Below are 18,703 nucleotides of genomic sequence, written 5' to 3' on the forward strand. Positions count from 1 at the left end.
CGCCAAAGTCAAGTAGGCGCAGCATTTTGGCGCAAAACCCAGGTTTACAAGTCTTTGCAAATCTGGGTTTGTTTAAAAATATATTGGTGGATGTATGGGAATGTACACACCCTACCCATTTAACGCCTACCTGATGCAAAGTAACGCAGGGTGGTGCTATAGGCTGCATTACTTTGTATTTACTGAACCACCCAAAGTGGCTGTGCGTGGCTTAGTAAATCCCAGATATGGATTTGTGTTGCCTTTCGACGACTTGCAACACTTAAGGACCACGCAAGTCCTTAGTAAATCCGACCCTAAGTTCACTACACTAATGGAAAGGCACTTTTCCTGCAAGAGGAACTAAGAGTACAGAGTTGCAGGAAGAAGTAGGCACCTTGTTCACTTTGGGAGAGGAGGAGAGTGTAGTTCACAGGCACAACACAGAAAGAGATGGACTTAGGGCAGTGATCTTGTATGTGAAGAGTTCTTTTGACGCTCTATTCCCCCTTGCGGGATTTGCTTGCCGTATCTGCCATAACTTGTTTGCACCTTACTCTCACCATATCCACCACCACCAATTGTATGCGTTTGAAAATTTCTGTTGTGGCAGTGCTGTATTGCAAAAAAACATCTGGCGCTACTCTCACCTTCTTTTCAGTATTGCATGGATTCATTCTTTGCACTGAAACAATACATTGGATTAATGTTGCAATTTCTTGTTGTAAATAAATGATTGGTTGGATACCATGATTGTTGTTATGGAAGTACTTACTGAATTTTATAAAGCCAATACGTTTTTAGGTCTCACCCACCAGACAATGCAAGATGTCTAATTGCAAAAACAAAATCTATTGTCAGCTAACAGTAGGCTTAGAGCCCGCTCGTTGCTTACCATTGGTCGGCTTTACTGTCACTCTCATTTGTTTGCTTTTTGTTCGTTTATATTTATTTGCTTTTTATTTCTTAGCTTGTATGGGCTTTCCTTTCTCTTCTTTTGTTTGTCCTTCCCCTGGAACATGTCCTCATTACCTGTGCCCTTCGACTGCTTAATCTTCAAGCACAACTTTTTCTATTTGCTTGAGTACTCAATGAGAGTGCATGTGTTTTCCATATGTCTCCATCATGTACTTCTCTTCCACCCTCCACCGCCCTCCATATTGTTTTCTCTCACACATATGCTTTTTTCTTGCTCACTCCGTGATGTGCTCGCCCTCATGTGCTTTTCTCACCCCATGTTGCTTTCTTGTTCCACGTTGCTGTCTCTCCACCCTGTGCTCCACTTAGCTCTCATGTAGCCCTCCCCTCGCCCTATGTGTTCCATCCATCACTCTGTGTTGCTTCCCACCACCTGAGCCGCCCATGTTGTTACTGCCCCTCCACCTCAGTTCTCCGTATTGCCCCTCGGATCCACCATATTGCTCCTTTCCACTCACCCCTTGCATGTTGCTTCTGCCCACCGACCATCTGTGCTGTTCCCATCCCCCATTCGCTTAATAAACGCTTTTGTACTACTTTGTTTTCTTTTTATTTACTGATCCAACTCTGACTGGTATATAAAAAGAAAAATATGAGCACCTGCATAATTTTGTATTTAAATTGTATTTATATTTATAGAACGAGGCATTACCATGAATGTGAGTGAGCGGTCAGGTCAAGTCTAGGCCGATGCTGAGCCTCAAAGATGATGATGACCAATGTGAAGGAGGAAGGCAGGGAGCAGTAGCCTACTGACCAGTGTCCTATCCCAGGGAGACGAAGACGTACTGGCGTGGTTGGAGAACGATTCACCCCCTCCTCCTCCTCCATTAGTGGTGATCCAGCCACCACCCCAAGAGTGACCAGCTCACTACAATTCATTACCGACATCATTTCCAAATCTGACTTTGATGGTATGAGGCTGGGCAATTGCGCAATTCTTAAAGCCCCCACCTTAAGAGGGCCCCGCTAGGAAGTTGAAATTTCTTTTGTCTATATCTCATCTCAGTCTATTTCTATATCTCAACATCTCTCCTTCTTTCAGCCTACATGTACATCTGACTGTCTCTCTTTACTCTGTGTCATCTTAAGAATTTGTGGGGCCTCCAGAAAGGAAGACATATTATAATTGTGTTTTGTGATACATTTGTGAAAGTTTGTTTGGAATCATTGGGGTTAAATTAGCAGGAAATGGGTAATAAAGTTAAAAATTGCTCGGAAGAGGTTCCCCCAAAACAAGTCTTTGCTGATGCCTCAAAAATCATTAAGATGACACTGAATTTTGGATTCTTAATACATTCTAGTTGTAGCCTTACTTTACTCCATTACCTAATCAGATTAACACACATGATAGCAATCACTTGTACATTAAAAGTCCAGGACTGTAAAATGTGTCTGTAATGAGATGAGGTGAGGTGGCCACTCTACCTCCTCCGCGTTTTTATTGTTTCTGCAAATTAAAGGCTGAGGTTGGAACAGACGCATTGTACCTTATTGGAAAATGCATGATGATTGGTTGATGTGCTGAATGCGTTCAGCTTTTAATAAACGTACACATGCATCGCAGAGGTGGCTGATCTTTCATATGCACATAGAATGTGCTCCTGAAGTATTCGATGCTTTCAGGCATGAAAGGAGCCAGCCCAGACTACAGCCAACTGTCACTCGCTGTAGCTGGATAACCTTGTGTTCCACACCAGGTGGCACTGTAAGGGATTTTTCATTTACATTGTACCGGCCATGAGCAGAGAGACAGAGGAAGGTAGAGAGTCAGAGTTTAGTGAAAGGAAAAACGATGAGAGACTGAGCAGGTAATGTGAACGGGAGTGGGCCACATTTGCACTGGACATGTCCACATAGAAATTAGGTCTGGCTGACTGGATAAGAACTCAACCATGTGCTTCCCATCTTTAATAGGTGCAGCATTCTGGCTAAAGAACAATTTACTTACCTTCGGTAATGCATTATCTGGTAGAGGCTCGATCTAGCTGCAGATTCCTTACCTTTGCATTTCCCAGGCGTCTTGCTAGATCCGGAAACATTTGCTGAGCAATACCCTTTGCGCACGACGTCGGGTGGCTCCATTCGGCTCCACATGATGTTAGCGTTGTTAGCACTAGTTATGATATCGCCGTGCCTATATAGGTGCCATCCAGGCGCGCAGACATCAATACTTTACGTTATTTCCACACCAGATGTGCAGAGCCACGAAGTAACTGACAAAGTCGTGTGCAAAACTAGGGCCCTGAAAGGGGGTAACAACCCTAGACCTACAATATCAGTCCGCAAATCAGGGAGGCATGTGGGGGACTGTAAGGAATCTGCAGCTAGATAGAGTCTCTACCAGATAATGCATTACCAAAGGTAAGTAACTTGTTCATCTGATGGAGGCTTCTAGCTGTAGATTCCTTACCTTTGAATCAGATCCCCTAGCCATACCAACCCCGCCGGTGGGTTGCGGACTCACATCCTAAACTAATAAGTCTTGCAACACTGAACGGGCAAAATGTCTGTCCCTGCGCACCTGACCATCTAGGCAGTAATGTTTTGCGAATGTGTGCAAAGAAGGCCACATCGCTGCCTGACTGGAACACCCTGAGCCAAGGCCGTAGTCACAGCCTTTCCCCTGGTTGAATGGGCCCTTAATCCCTCAGCGAGCTGCTTCTTTGCCAGGGCATAACAGATCTTGATGTAAGAGAACGACCCAGCGAGAGAAGGTCCTTTTCTGCACTGCCCGTCCCTCCTTTGCTCCCACATACCCCAGAAAGAGTTGGTCATCCACCGGAAACTCTTTGGTGTGGTCAAGGTAGAACGACAACGCTCTTTTTGGGTCCAGTGGGTGGAGACGCTCCTCTTCCACCAAGGGCTGTGGGGGAGCAAAGAAGGTGGGCAAAGTGATAGATTGATCCAGAGGGAATGGGTCACAACTTTTGGCAAGATGGATGCCCTGGTGCAAAGCCCCACCTTGTAGGGAAAGGACATAAGATAAGGAGGCGTACAAGATAACGCCTGCAACTCATTAACCCTCCGGGCAGATGTAATCACCACTAAGAAGACAGTATTGATGGTCAACAGCTGGAGAGGACAATTGTGCAAAGGCTCAAAGGGAGCACACATCAGATAGGTAAGGACCAAAATAAGGTCCCACTGTGGCATAACAAAGGTTGTGGGTGGAAATGAGTGAGCCAGCCCTTTTAGAAATCTATTTACAATAGGAGACTTGAAAAGAGAGGGCTAGTCTGGCAACCACAAAAAAAGCAGACAGAGCAGCAAGGTAACCCTTGAGAGTTCCCATGGCAGAGCCCTGCTGGGCAAGGGTTAGAATGAATAAAAGGATAGTAGAAAGAGAAATAGAAAGAGGGTCAATGGATCTCTCTATACAGTATAATACAAATTTCTGCCAACGGCAGGCGTATACAATCTTAGCGGAGGGCCGCCTGGCCGCCAGAATAACGTTATAGACTTCGGGAGGAAGGTCAAAAGCTATCAACTGTCGTCGCTCAACCTCCAAGCATGGAGGCACAGAGTTGACAGGTTCGGGTGGAGAACCCTCCACTGCTGCTGAGACGGAAGATCCTCCCGAAGGGGCAGCCTGATCGGGGGATCGATACTCATTCTCAGAAGCTCTGGATACCAGACTCTCCTTGCCCAGTCTGGAGCACAAGAATGACTTGGGCCCGGTTGCTCCTGATCTTCTTCAGAACCCTGGTCAGGAGTAGTATGGGTGGAAAGGCGTACAACAGGTCCGTGCTCCACTTGCGACCAAAAGCGTCGCTGAGCGATAGCCGCCTTGGAAACTCCAGCACGCAGTACCACTGACACTGCATGTTCTCTTCAGAGGCGAACAAATCTAACCAATGCTCTCCCCACTGCTGAAAGAGGCCTTGTGCCATCTCGGACTGGGGACGCCACTTGTGATCCGCTAGGCATCGACGGCTGAGTTTGTCTACCCTTGCGTTTAGAGAACCTGCCAGGTGTTAAACCAACAGGGTTGTGCCCTGCTGTTCTAGCCATGTCCAGAGACAAAGAGCCTCTCGACAAAGGGTCTATAACAGTACCCCGCCCTGTTTGTTGCAGTACCACATGGCTGTGGTGTTGTCTGTGAACACCTGCACTAACTCCCCCTTGACAGAGGGAAGAAATGCTTTCAATGCCGGAGACCAGTGTTCCCTGATCTCCACCTCTCCCAATCCCAGAAGTGATGCATCTGTCATGACTGTGAGATCTGGGTGGAGAAGGGAGAGATGTCTGCCGTTGACCCAATCGCGGTTTGCTAACCACCACTTCAGATCTTTTGCAGTTCCTTCCGAAATGTAAACCACGTCAGTGAGATTTCCCCGATGCTGTGCCCAATGGAACTTCAAGTTCCACTGCAGAGCCTGCATACGCCACCTGACGTGTCTTACCAACAGGATGCAGGAGGCCATGAGGCCCAACAGCCTCAGAGTCAGTCTCACCAAAATCCAGGATGGAGGCTGAAATGTCGGAATCATAACCTGAATATTCTGGACGCTCTGCTCGGGAGGATTGGCCCGAAACTGCCCTGTGTCCAGAACTGGTCCTATGAAAGGGAGCGTCTGAGAAGGAGCCAGGTGTGACTTCAGCATGTTTCTAGAGAACCCCAACGAACGCAGGAGGTTCGCCGTTTTCTGAAGGTGGGAGACGACTGTCTTGGGCGAGGACACCTTCAAAAGCCAGTTGTCGAGGTAGGGGAAGACAGACACCACTAACCTGCGCAGATGAACTGCAACCACCCCCATCACCTTGGTGAACACCCGAGGGTCACTGGTAAGGCCGAAGGGGAGCACGGTAAACTGAAAGTGCTCGTGGCCTACCTTGAACTGTACGTAATGCCTGTGGCCCAGCAGGATGGGAATGTGAAAATATTTATTCTGCAGGTCCAATTCTACCATCCAGTCTTCTTGGTCTAGGGCAGAGAAGACCTGAGCCAGAGTGAGCATTTTTAATTTTTCCTTTTTGAGGAACAGATTAACAGTCCAAAGATCCAAAATGGGCAGTGTGGTCCTGCAGAATCAGCCTAGGAGTCCTTGAAGGCTGCGGCTGCTGGGGGCAGTGTGGTCGATGACTTCTGGCTTCCATTCAGAGATCGGAATGCACTGCGTCCACAACCTTGCACGGCTTGGGCAGTCTGTGCAGGACGGTGGCTGGGATAGGGCTGACGTGGCTGGAAACCCCTTCCGTTGCCATGAAAGGGGCGAAAGGAAGACTGGCCACGGGGGTGGAAGAGAGGCCCAAGGATCTGGCCGCAGCTCGAGAGTCCTTGAACCTGACCAGGGCCGAGTCTACCTTTTCCCCAAAAAGGAGGGTTCCATCAAAGGGCATGTCCATCAAATTGGCATGGACATCCAGCCAGTTGTTCAAAGCCAGGCATGGTGCCTAAAGACCACCATTATTGAAATCGACCTGCCCAGTGAATGAGTCGTATCTAAACTACACCGTATGGTTTTTGCTGCATCTTTCCTATCATTGACAGCTTGGGAGAGCACAGCCGGGGCCTCCACTGGGACCTGTGGCAGCACTTGCGCAACCGTCTCCCATTAGGAATGGGAGAAACGGCCCAATAAGCATGCAGTATTCACCAACAGCAATGCCAGGCTGGAGGAAGAAAACAGCGTCTTCCCGAATGAATCCAGCCTCTTGGATTCACTGCGCCTTGGGACTTAAGAGGCCTGCACCACCAAACTTTCTGGGGTGTGGTGTTGGCTGAGGAAATTTGGGTCGCCCAGACCTGCGCGTTGGCGGTGTGCAATCGTCCAATTCACAGGAGTCCCTGTGCTAGATTTGAATCATGTTCCCAGAAGGACGTCTGTAAGTACCTCATTAAAGGGCAACAGGGGTTCAGAAGTGGAAGCCCCAGGTTGAAGCACCTCAGTCAGGAGATGGCAGCTCAAGTCCAAGGACCTCAACAGTCCTCTTAACCACCGTGGCATAGGATGCCCCCTCCTCCGTAGCCACTGTTGGCGAAGAGAGTATGCCAGTAACTAGGGAAGTATCCAGTCCACTGGCCTCACCAAGCTCCCCATAGCAGTCTGAATTCTCCTAAGAGACTTCCTGGGTCTCATGAGGGTCCCCAGACTCCTCCCAATCCTCTCCTGAGCCTAGCACGTCCTCAAAAATTTCAGATGTGAAAAAATAGAACCTCTGGGTTCTGTCAACGTCAGAATTGGCGTTGATCGACCTCGTTCTGGCTCCATGTCGTCGGGGATGAGGATGGGGCTTGCCCCACCGATGGGCATTGGTGATGTCGCAGGCACTGATCCAATGCCGGGGAAGGTCGCGATGGCACGATCACCATTGAAACAGATCCTGGATCGATCTCTGAGGCCCCACCCGCACCATGGCTACAGCCGACTGCGCGGTGCCCGAGGGTTCACTAGCGGGGTTGTTCCGCTCAAATACGCAACACATGGCCTCGTAAAACTCTTATTTGAGTGGGAGCCGCTCCGGCTCTCTGAAAGGGGGGAGACGCAAAGTCGACTTTGGCTCTGCAAAACTATGCCTAGAGCATCAGTGCTCCTTACCTCTCTCGACGATGGATGCCAGTTGATGTGAAGATAAAGTCTGCTTGGACGACTTCTTCTTCTTATGCCTCTTCCCCAAGTGTCCCGAGTACCTTGAATGGGAGGAAGAGAACTTAGGGCTCCAGGAGGGGTCCAGCGACCTTCTCTTCTTCGACCGGGACCATGACCTCCTCGTAGTCTCGCTGGATGGTGTCGACTGCCAGGCCAAGAGTAACTTCATCGCCCGTTCCCTCAAGGTCTTCGGAGACATTGCCCGACAGTCCGAACAGAACTTCGTATCATGGTCACGCTTGAGACACCAAAGACATTCACAATGGTGATTGGTGACCCACATCATGCGGGAACAAGTCCCGCACGGCTTGAAACCTGTCTTCCTTGAAGACATCCCTAACACACGAATGTCGGAAAAAATCCAAACTTTCGACAAAAGTCAAGAAAAAGACTGCTAAAAAGCAGCGTAGGATTATCTCTTCCCGGATTGGTGCTTCACTGGTGCAGAAAGAAATGAACAGACGTCTGTGCTTGGGTGGCGCCTATATAGGCACCACGACCTCATAACAAACTCTAATGACGCCGACGACGTCACACGGAGCCAAATGGACCCACCAGACGTCGCACGCAAGGGGTATTCCTCAGCAAATGTTTCTGGACCCTCCCTGACGCCTCAGAAATTTTAAAGGTAAGGAATCTGCAGCTAGATGTCTCTATCAAATTTATGTCTTTTGTAATGGGTATATTAACTATAGAAGTTGGTACTGATGAGAGAAGAATGTATTTAACAGTCCACCAGCCAGAGGTCGAGACTCGCAGGTGCTGAAAATGGACCAGACTAGAGGTGATTTTATAAACTTTCAAACTGGATGGATGGTACAAAACCTTTGTTCTTGCAACAAATGAAAAGTGGATCACGGGAAAATTCACATGCAGAGAGCCTCACAGTAACTGTGGAATTTACGGCAATTGCATGAAGTTTGTGAGAGAAAAACTTCACAATGTTGTACCTGTCCAGGGCCGTGAGACTATAGTTCTTGGTACCTTCAGCGCAGGGCCTATTGCACTGCGCCCATCGGAGCCGTGCCTGGCTGTACCAAAGCTACAGTGCAGCGATGAATGACCCAATGCCACCTTCCTCTAAAATATTTATTATACCTTTCGCAAAAAAAAAATCGTCTCTTTCGCCGCCAAGTGAGACGGAAACTTTAATTAGCTAATAACATTGTTCCCTCAGTTAAAGCAGGCCCGGGCCCATTACACAGGCCATATCCCCGCTTTCACGAGACAGGCCTGCTTCTCGTAAAGAGTTCACAGTGTTTGTGCGTCTTCACTTGACATTTATTACGCGTGAAAACCAGTCGTAACGAAGACATCAATGAGCTCCGCCCTTTATGAGGCTGTTAAAGTTTGTCTTGTTGCTGCTGGAATCCCTGAAAGAGACCGGATGCGGAGATAAAGATATTGAGGAAGACTGCACACGATGGATAACAATCACTGTCAAAGCCAATAGATCCAGCTTTTATGCAAACTTTGGCCCACATATGCTTTGCTGGTGGCAGTGGTGATAAAAATGGCAGTGGTGATGGTGGTGGTAATGATGGTGATAAAAACAGTAAAAAAAAAAAGCCTATTGCAGATAAATAAAAATATGTTTTCCGTGTAGACTACATGACTAGGATAATACCTTGACTGTGACATAACACTGTATTTTTCAGATGTAAAATATCCCCTCATATATTCGAATGTAAGAAAATCATAGGACGCTGAATGATACACCAAACAACCAATGGTATGAGGTGAGACAGCAACACTCCTCTGTGTGTGAAGCTAAAGCCTGCAGTAACTGCATTTTAAAGACCTGGTGACAGTAGAGGAATAATGAGTAGTGCAGGCAGTGGCAGAGGAGTGTCTCCCCACCGGCTCAGAGCCAGCAGCTGAAAAATAAAACGATATTCTGTCATCATTTAATATGGCAGCAGCTGGCTCAGCCAGTGTGTGTAGGGAGGGGCGGGGCCGGGCCATGGGAGGGGGGAGTAGGAGTGGAGTGCACTCTTCAAGTACGCATGTGTGTGTTTGGCTGGCTGTCTCAGGCCGGTCAAACACACATGCGCACTTAGGTTTCTCCACCCCGGCTGGTAGAGAAACAGCAGACGCTGTGCCTGAGCAAGTCTCTTTTCAGGCCAATCCCTGCACTCCACTCATTTCATGTGAACAGCGTTGGCATTGTACAGGGAGACTGTGATCCTGTCCCAGTGTCTGCTGGGACCAGGAAGCAGAACGCTACGAGGCACAACACAGCAGGCGGCTGGCAGCTTCAGATAAATCTTCCATTTCTTTTCTATTATTAAACACCCACCAGCACTCCCCCTGCCAAGCTTTCTGGGCCTTGTAGTTTTGTTTTTATGCTTACAAATTCAGAACTACAAAAGTAAGAATGCAGAGCTAAAAACGAGAACTAGAAGTGTTACCCAACCCCTTAGAGCTGAAGAACTTTCGGCCTATCTCCCTCCTTCCTGCGCCTGCCAAGATACTGGAAAAATGTATCAACGTCCAGCTTATGAAACATATCGAATCTCAAGACGTCCTTGACAGCTCCCAGAACGGTTTCCGGGCAGATCATAGCACAGAATCCGCCTTGGTAGCAGCCTCGGATTGTATCCGCATGCAGGTCGACCAGGGCAGGTCTGCGGTGTTGATTATACTCGACCTCTCGGCGGCGTTCGATACCATCTCCCCAGTTCGCATGCTTCAGCGACTGCGGGAAGTAGGAGTCACCGGGAGGGCCCTGCAGCTTCTTCACTCATTCATGAACGGCAGAACCAATGTCATCAGTTGTGGCGGTTCAAAGCCAAGGCCTTTGGCCTTCCATTTGGGGTCCCCCAGGGCTCTTCGCTCAGCCCCACTCTTTTTAATCTTTATGTGACCCCCGGTGGCATACAAACTGCGGTCCCCTTCCTGTTCCGGTTAAAACATTTAAAAATCTGGGAGTCATCTTTGATGAGGGCCTGTCTTTTGATGCTCAGGTGAACCATAAAGTTAGTACCTGCTGCTAAATTCTTAAAATTTTGAAGAAAGTGTTACCGTAAATCCCTTTGGAGCTACATCAGCCCACCATTATTGCATTAGTTACTTCCTGGTTAGACTGCTGCAATGCATTGTACCTTAATGCCAGCACAGGTTCTCTGAACAAGCTCCAGGTGGTGCAAAACGCTGTGGCAAGGCTAATTCTTAACATCCCAAAACACCAGTCTGCCAGGAAAGGAATTTGTGCCTTGCACTGTCTTTCTAGCGCATCTCCTTCAAGGCTCTGAACTTGGTGTACAAAGCTATGCATAGCAAAAACTCACCACACCTTAAAACCTTGTTTCAATGGTACACTCCTAAAAAAAAACTTGTTTCTCCCAGATTTCGTAGGTCCAAATGGGGTGGCCAATCATTCTCCGTGGCGGCCGCTAAACTCTGGAACTCTCTGCCCCCCTTCCATCACCATGGCTGACTCTCTCCAGGTCTTCAGGAAGCTTCTGAAGACCTATCTCTTTGCCTCTTATCTGGCTGCTGCTGGTCTCTCTTCCGCTTTCCCAGCACCTTGACACCTTCTGGTTTTAGTGCGCTCTATAAATACTATCCTTTCCTATCCTACCTGACACAACTTGAAGGCAGAGTATGCAATACTGGATGCTCTACCTACCAGTGCTGTCAAAATTCGCTGGGGGGAGCAGCAGAAACAGTTTAGCATCTTGCTACTTTACATGAAGCCTTAGCTCGGAATGCCCATTAGACAAGTGAGAGTAGCTGTCGCCCCTCCTATACTCTGAAAAGTAGGTGTGGCTGCTGGACCAAGCATCTCTGCAGGCCATCTTCCACATGTGGGGAAGAGGAGGAAGAGGCAGAGAGAAGCAGGGTGCCAAGGTGGTTCTATAAGCCAGTCCACTTTGTAACTTTGAATGCCGCAGTTGGCAATCTCCAAACTCCTGTTGAGGTTCCGTGTGGGACGGAACGACACTTTTGAGTGGTGACGAATATGGATGAGTTGGGTATCTACGAACTGCAAATGACGAGTATAGTGGGTGTACGCAGTTTCGCTACGCAACCACGTATGGTTCGTCTTATTTTTGGGTTTGTTCATCTGAACCCTCGGGTTCCATTTTAAATACGGCATCCATTTTGTTTCTTGCCCTCAAGTAGCCAGCGAACGGACTTTTGTCCGCTTCGTGACCCTGGGACTTTCAAGCTTACGCGAGAGACAGGTGTTCCCTTGAGTATGACTTTTATGATGAGGGAAACGACACGACGAAGGCAGATGGCCCCGCTCGAGGTTCATCTTGCCGTGCCGGTCTATTGTTTCAGCCATGCATACATTAGACACGGTATCTCTGATCCCGTTATCGAGTTTCCTTTATTACTCCCAACACTCTTCTTTAACCTGTTGTGCATCCTTGTTCTTCCTTTGCATCTGTTTTTGTCCCTTCTCCTAATGTGTTTACGATCAGGATGGAATGTGTTTTATATGCTTTTACAGTTGGGAACTGGCAATACTGTGATAATCATGTTCCGGCCTCTTGAAACATGAACGCGACCCTTTTTGAAGTTTATTGTGGGAACTGAGTTGTAATCTTTGTTCACTATATTGGGCTATGGGAAAAACGTGTATAAAAGGAGCGATCCACTTTTGCAAATTGAAGCAGTCTCCGAGAACCTACACGCTGTGTACTTCTTGTGACCTCTGTATCCCTGCAGTAAAATAAACGCTGATCTCTGACGCCGCTGGAAGTGTCCCGTGTCTCTGTGTTTGGTACGCCAGAACAGGTAACCCACGAAGGTTTCAGGTGTTGTTCCCTGGCACCGCTGGGTCTTAGAAAAACCCAGTCCTTCAGTTGGCGCCCAATGTGGAGCGACATCAGCGGTACCGGTCCAAAGCCCGACGATCGTGAGGAACTTCGTGTGAAATCTCCGAGGGAAGGTGCACCCCGCTTCATCGATCCAGTTGTCGAAATAAGTGGCCCGACGTCTTTCCCGCGAAGATCCCCGCCTCCTGACGGCTGCGACGGACTGATGCCCTGACTGTCGACCTGTTTTTGGCGCCTGGCGTAGTCCTTTGTACGGCGAGACGATAGACGGGCCTTCCTGGTGACGCCATTGTTCTTTCAGTTAAGTATTTGTGGGTCGCTCCCTGTGTTCCTTTGTTGTTTGCATGGTACCATAGCATTTGTGGTTCTTAGTTGTTGGGTTTTATTTGACGATTGCAATTGCCAAAAACCGAGGGTCTCGTAAACTTTTTGCGAGGATATCGTAAATTCGATAGCCCTTGAAGTTTGTAAACTCGGTTAGTGTGCGCGATGCCTAGCCGTAGTACTTTGTTTGGGTTTCTTAAATGTTGCAGAATGGATTCCCGGCTGGAGGATTCATGCCCGATACCTCCGGTTGGAACTCCGATTTATGAGCTCTATAGTCGCCATGGCGTAGGTCCTATCGTGTATAATGAATATTGGGTTCGCTACACTAAAAATGATGGCGTTCTTAGTTGGCCATCTCATGGTAGTTTTGAAACTGCCGTTTTAGATAATTTGGAAGCTAAACTGTTTAAAAAGAATGCTAGGCCGGCCATGTTTGATTCCTTCCGGTTGTGGCGGAAAGAGGCCAAGCAGAAAGAAATCAAGCAGAGTAAGAAAAATAAAAGAGAAGGCGTTATCGCGGTGATGCGAGATGCTGAACAGTATCAGCGAGACAAAGATGAGAAAGAGCAGGAAGTTAGTGCTCGACTTCATCATATGGCGGTGGATAAGTGTTATCCGGTGCTGCCGCCTAACAATGATAAGTCGGGAGAAGAAGCGGTAGAGGATTCGCTATTGTCTTATCTGTTGAAATCACCACCCCCCTATGCTCCCGATACTCTGGGTCCTGTGATTCTACCTCTTCCTCCACCTGCTGTTTTGGCGGCTGCTGGTCAGCCCGCTGTTCCTCCCGCTCTCCCGAATCCCCTTGTGCCACAGATCGTTCCTCCTCTTTTACCGGCTTCTCTTCCTACTGCGCCTTTTCAAGTCCCTCCTCAGTCTGTTGTTCCTGCTACTCCTGGTGCCGCGTCAACTTCTATTGCCTCTACCCCTACTGTTGCCGCGCCTGGATCTTCTTCCTCTTCTCCTTCTGTTCGTAGTCGTCTCTTGACTGCTGTTGCTTCTCTTTATTCTCCGCTTTTTGGGCCCATACTCGGCTCGACTCTTTCAGATGTCGCTCAGAGGCGCAGCCAGCTTCCTGACGATAGAGAACGCGAATCGCTGGTAAAAATGGCACGTAAATGGATTCGTAATCCTGTTAAATATCCTTCGCGTGTAGTGTTTGACACATTTTCTCAGTTTAATGCGCCCACTCAACGATTCGTGTTTGAGGAATTGTGTAAATCGTTGAAGGAGGAGTGGGATCACGATGTGGTAGATACTGTACCGTCTGAGGTTTCTGAGCTCCAGCATCGGTTCACAACTGGTGTGATTGTAGGTGACAAAGTTCGGGAAGCTCTAGAACGTTTATTATCCTTTCGATGTACAGTGCAACCTCGAGCATTGTTTAAGGAGGAGACGGCAGCATGGATGGCGCAACCTGGTCAATATCCGATGCGGGAAGTTCCCCCAGTATGGATGCCAGGCGATCCTAATGCTAACCCTGCTGTCCCAGGCCGTTTTCAGAGAGTGTGGATACACCTCCCTTGGGAAAGATCGGAAGTCTTACAGGTGAAGCAAACTTTGCCTGATCCCCGTAAAAATCCAGCAGGTTATTATAAGGAGTTGTCCCAATTGGTGGATGCTACTGTTATGAATCTAGCTGATATTGATATGTTGTTTGGCAATGTAGTGCCTCAGCCGATTTGGGCGAAAATTCGTCACGAGAATCATGCGGCTGAGTTAGGTGGTGACTGGGCTGCCCTTACAGCGGCAGACGCTCAGCAAGTCGGTGGGGCTAAGCCTGAGCAGCTTATTGTGGCATTGCCCCAGAGGATTATTACCCTCATGAAAACGCTTATGCCAGCGATGCGCGTTAATTGGGACAAGCTGTCCGCGTGCAAGCAAAAGAGGGATGAAAGCGTCTCCGACTTCTTTACGAGATTTGAGGAAGCATTTGTCGACCATAGTGGCCAGGACATGGGCTCAGAGGGTGGTCAGCGGCTGTTTGTTGATAAGTTTGTGTCGAACTTATTGCCCGACCTTAGTAATAAGTTGAAAAATTCTGAGAGTTCGTGGGCCGTTTCTACCACTGCTCAAATATTGGCTACGGCCCAATATTACGAAAATAGGGAAAAGGAGGAAAGTGTACGTGCAGATAAGAAAACAAAGGATCTTAAAACTAAGGTCTTATTGCAGCAAGCGTATCCTCCGCGCTCGAATTTTAATGATTCGCAACAGCCAAATAGATCGCAATCACAGTTCTCTAGATCGCAGACGCGAAATGACTCTCCCGCACCCCGTTTTGTGTTGGGATACAATCAATGTGCGTACTGTCGAGGGGAGGGCCATTTGAAGTTTAATTGTCCGGTTCTCCGTGATAGGAATAATGGTGTGTCAGCTCGAGGAGGACGTGGTGGTCCTCAACAAGCTTCACGTGGTAGAGGTCGTGGAGTTACTCAGAGTCAGGCCGAGCGTTTTGCCACTTCCTCAGACTCACAGAATTGTTTCGATCGACGTGAACCATCGTCCGGTAGATCTGCACAGTATCATGTGGATGACTGTTACGTTGAGCGTGATGTTGATATGGATGGTATCTACTAGGACAGCCATAGACGAAGGAAGGGAGAAGTATCAGTTCCGGTTGATCAGAGAGGGCCTTATGTTGACGTAGCTACATTGGGTATCGTTGAGCCTTTTCTGTTGGACACTGGTGCAGCAAAAAGTTCCATTATGCATTCGAAACTCCCTGGCGCGCCTTTGTCTGGCTTAACGAATGTTTCCGTTGGATTCTCTGGCGCCCCCGTTAGCAATCCAGTTTCTACCCCCTTGCCACTTACGATTGGGTCTCATGAGCTCGAAGCTCCTTTGATTTTGACTACTGGTTGTGGTGAGAATCTTTTGGGTTTGGATTTGTTGAAGAGGTTACATGCGACTTTGTACTGCTCTCCTACGGGTGTGGAGCTTACGTTGGGTGAGAATGTGATTTCCCCTATGTATCTATCGATCGATAAGCTCCCACCGGAATTGAGTTCTCTTCCAGCTTCTTTGTGGGCAACAGGTCCCAATGATGTGGGCCTGTTGGATATCCCACCTTATGTTGTTCAATTGAAAGTTGATGCGCGCTTACCACGCATACCACAGTATCGAATTTCTCTTGATGGTGAACGGGCACTATTAGCGATCATTTACGATCTGATCGGTAAAGATGTTATCGAGGAGACACGAGGTAACGTGTGTAATAGTCCCGTGTTGCCTATTCTGAAACGAACTGATCCATCCAAGCCTCCCGTGTACCGTCTAGTTATCGACTTACGGGAAGTCAATAAAATTGTTGTCCCACAGTTTCCTGTGGTTCCAGACATTACAGCTTTACTGACTCTGATTCCAGCCTCTGCATCATGGTTCTCGGTAATAGATCTGAAGAATGCGTTCTTTAGCATTCCGATTGCTGAGGAAAGTCGTGATTTGTTCGGATTTTCGTTAGTAGGTCGCAGTTTCCGGTTCAAACGCGCACCTCAAGGCTATTGTGAGAGTCCATCGATCTACAGCCAAGCTCTTAAAAGTCAACTAGATGCATTTGTGCTACCGACTGGTGCGGCTTTGATTCAGTACGTTGACGATCTGTTGGTAGCCGCAGATACTGAACAAATTTGCAAGACTTCTACTGTGTCACTGTTGCAGCATCTCTGTGACTTACACCACAAAGTGTCACCTTCTAAATTGCAATATTGTTGTCAAGAAGTTACCTACTTAGGTCACTTATTGTCAAAGGCGGGAAGAAGGTTGACCCCTGAAAGAATCGCAGCAATTGCTCGAATGACTGTGCCAACAACTCAGAGAGATGTGCGTGCCTTTTTGGGTATCACGTCGTACTGCAGACAGTGGATCCCGAACTTTTCGCTGTTAGCGAAGCCATTGATAGCTCTCACGTGCAAGGATGTTTCGACTCCTTTGCCGTGGACGGAGGAATGTCAGAAAAGTTTTTCTGAACTACGTGATGCGCTGTGTTCGGCTCCCGTGTTAGGTACTCCTGATTATAGTAAGCCATTCATATTATACGTTCACGAGAGGGAGGGTTGTGCGTTGAGTGTTTTAACGCAACAATTTGGCGACAAGCAGCGCCCGTGCGCATATTTTTCCTCGACCTTAGACCCGGTAGCTAGGGCGTTGCCAAGTTGCTTGAGGGCGACAGCGGCAGCAGCGGCGCCTATACGACAGTCCGCAGGTCTTGTTATGGATAATATGCTCATGGTGATGGTTCCGCATGCAGTTGATACTCTCTTGAATCGGACAAAGACTCAACATCTGACGAGTGCAAGGTTGTCTGGGTACGAGCTGACCCTTTTGGCAAGTCATATACAGATCAAACGTTGTAATGTACTGAATCCAGCGACATTGTTGCCGATTAATATGGAATCAGATGATGTGCCACCACATGATTGTTATTTACGAACTGAGGAGGAAACAAAAGGTCGTGTGGACCTGAAAAACACTCCCTTGCCAGATCCCGATGGTACCTTGTATGTGGATGGGTCGTGCTTTAAGTTGCCGAATGGTGATGTGACGACTGCGTATGCTGTAGTAACGTTGAGCACGATTGTGGAAACTGCGAGATTGAATCAGAATTCAGCACAAGCTGCAGAGTTGATCGCATTGACAAGAGCGTGCGTTTTGTCGAAAGGAAAGCGAGTGAATGTGTTTACCGACAGTCAATATGCCTTCGGTGTTGCGCATAACTTTGGAAGATTGTGGAGAGAAAGAGGATTTATGACATCGCATGGTACGAAGATCCAGCATGGACAGCTCGTGAATGACCTTTTGGATGCACTCACACTGCCTAAACAAGTGGCAATTGTTAAATGTAGTGCACATCGGAAAGTGACGGACGATGTCGGTCGTGGTAATGCATTTGCGGATGAGATTGCTAAGGAAACGGCTAAGGATCTTGCGACCCGAATGTATGTCACGAGTTCAGTAAGGTGGCCGACAGAGACTGGTATGTGTGAAAATACTATTGAGAGTGTGAAAGCAATTCAGAACGAGGCTACCAAAGCTGAGAAGACTAAGTGGAAAGAAAGTACGGGAAAGTTGGATATGTATGGATGTTGGGTTGACCTGACGGAATGTCAGAGGTGGATGTTGCCAGATGCGTATGTATTAGCTGTTGTGACGATGGCTCATGGGTTGGCACATATCAGTGCGAAAGGCATATGTAGGTTCTTGTCCCCTGTATGGAGAAATGAGGGTATTGCAAAATGTGCCGAAAGAGTGGTTAAGAATTGTATGGTGTGTTTGATGCACAATCCTGGCAAGGGTACCCCCACTCCACCTGGTCATTTTGCTCCTCCTGTTTGTCCCTTTGAGGTTATCCAGCTGGACTTTATCCATATGGAGAGATGCAATAACCTAAAGTATGTTTTGGTTGTGGTTTGTGCGTTCTCCAGATGGATTGAGGCCTATCCTCTTAAGGATAACACTGCCCTGTCCACAGCAAAAATCCTGCTGAAGGAATACTTTCCTCGGTACGGAATGCCACGGATTGTATGGTCGGATAATGGGAGTGAGTTTGTGGGAAGTGTAATGCAGAGTGTGTGTAAGGGCCTTGGAATTTGTCAGAAATTCCATAGTGCTAACCATCCTCAGGCAGCGGGTTTGGTTGAAGGGTACAATGGTACCCTGAAACTGAAACTCGCCAAGATTCAAGCTACGACTGGTTTATCGTGGCCTGATGCCTTGCCTCTGGCTCTCCTATCGACCAGAGCGACCGTACACTCTCGAGTAGGGCTTAGCCCATATGAGATTGTGTTCGGCCGCCCTGCGAATATTTGGGGGGTTCCGAGACCAAGGGCCTTTGATAGTCTTGAGTATCCAATGTTAATTGATTACTTGCATGATTTGACCACTAAACTACGGTTAATCCATCAACAGGTCTTTGAAGCTCTACCGGCGCAGACAGAGGGTCCTGGACACCAGCTCCGGCCAGGAGACTGGGTTGTTACCCAAAATTTTGGTCGAAAGCGTAACTTGGAGCCAAGATTTGTAGGACCCTTCCAAGTC

The 18,703-nt window shown here is 48.1% G+C and overlaps 1 protein-coding gene and 1 long non-coding RNA gene across 2 annotated transcripts in view; one reads left to right on the forward strand and one right to left on the reverse strand.

The window, feature by feature from the left end:
* Nucleotides 1-2,383, forward strand: part of LOC146812673 (uncharacterized) — a 542,976-nt gene extending 540,593 nt beyond the window's left edge. The window contains exon 4 of the long non-coding RNA XR_014966883.1: nucleotides 1,597-2,383. This is a non-coding gene — a long non-coding RNA (uncharacterized LOC146812673). The remainder of the gene's footprint in view (nucleotides 1-1,596) is intronic.
* Nucleotides 1-18,703, reverse strand: part of CDH4 (cadherin 4) — a 1,855,428-nt gene that overhangs the window by 266,478 nt on the left and 1,570,247 nt on the right. The gene's annotated exons all lie outside the window — the stretch shown is intronic.

This window comes from Triturus cristatus, chromosome 7 (assembly GCF_964204655.1).
Source record: "Triturus cristatus chromosome 7, aTriCri1.1, whole genome shotgun sequence".
NCBI classification, from domain to species: Eukaryota; Metazoa; Chordata; class Amphibia; order Caudata; family Salamandridae; genus Triturus; species Triturus cristatus.